The following is a 1,396-nucleotide window of genomic DNA, read 5'->3' as shown; positions in this document are numbered from 1 at the left end:
GTGTGTGTATGTACAGTTCAGATTTACAGAGAAACAAAAGACGAAGACAGGTGTATAAACAACAAGCAGATGTGTTAGTATGACGCTCGGGAAGGTGAGAAAGTCTTTTACGTTTCGAGCCTACGTTCTTCAACAGAAAGGAACACGAGAAAATAAACAGAGAGAGAGAGAGAGAGAGAGAGAGAGAGAGAGAGAGAGAGAAAGAGAGAGAGAGAAAGAGAGAGAGAAGATACTTGTGGATTTAGCGGTCAATCATGGTAGTAAATTAAAGACGGAAGATGGAATATACTAGAATTTTTTATTATTAATCACGATAATTGTTTCGACACGGAAAATGGAGTCAGAACTGCCATATGTATAAATAAATACGATAAATACTCATACAGAGAAAAGTCAAAATGCCCATTGATGAACCTCTGTTTGAGTACCGATCTTGTATATAAATGTACTGTGCACACAAGGAGAGGGCCGTATGTTTACATTGGGCAGACGACTAAGTCACTTAACAATCGTTATCATAACCATGTCACCAGCTTCAAGAGAATCAATAACAGACATTCACCATCTTTGACCGGTTTTGTGTGGCGACTGAAGGAAGATAAAATTAAGTATAACATACCACACTAAGGCACGCAAAACCAAACAATATAATTTCCAGGAGATGCCGACTCTGCTTCGAGGAATCTCTGTCTATTCTGTGGACCAATGAGAAGATATTTAATAGAATTTCTGGTAGACTCTCAAGATGCCTACACGCATATAAATGTACTTTCGCACAATGCAGTGGGAATTAATTTGGGTAACTGTTAACATAATTTACTTTAAGTTATGGCTGAATTACGTTTAGCTTTAACCTCCCCATTCTTATAAACACCAGGTAGCTATTTAACTCGCTTTGTGATTGTGTGTGCACCAAACCACACGCATGCGTATGCTTACATTTTCGTGGACGCTTGCATGAAAGAGTGCACACGCGCCATGCAGCTTGCGCAAGGCGTTTATACATCCATATCTGTTAGCGGTAATTTTTAATACTTTTCTCGCTATATTTCGCGTTCGTTTCTTTTTTGCACCTGTGATTCTATATAAATGAAGATATTTCCTTCATTTTGCTGCTTTTCTTTTTGCGAAATGAGAAGATACATTGCGGAACTGTTATTTTAACGAGTTATATCTATTTATCACCCGATGAAACACATCTGCATCGCCGGATGTGCCTGAACCAGTTGTTAAGTGTCCCAACCGTGAGGGATCGATGCTAGATGTGTCGAAATAATTGTCGTGATTAATAAAAATTCTCGTATATTTCTTCTTCCGTCTTTCATTTACCATATACATTACGAATACTATGAAAGTGACCGTGCTTTACCAGTAAGCTACCAGGTGTAAAGCATTT

Source organism: Octopus bimaculoides, chromosome 1 (assembly GCF_001194135.2).
Source record: "Octopus bimaculoides isolate UCB-OBI-ISO-001 chromosome 1, ASM119413v2, whole genome shotgun sequence".
NCBI lineage: Eukaryota > Metazoa > Mollusca > Cephalopoda > Octopoda > Octopodidae > Octopus > Octopus bimaculoides.
This window is presented reverse-complemented; position numbering follows the sequence as displayed.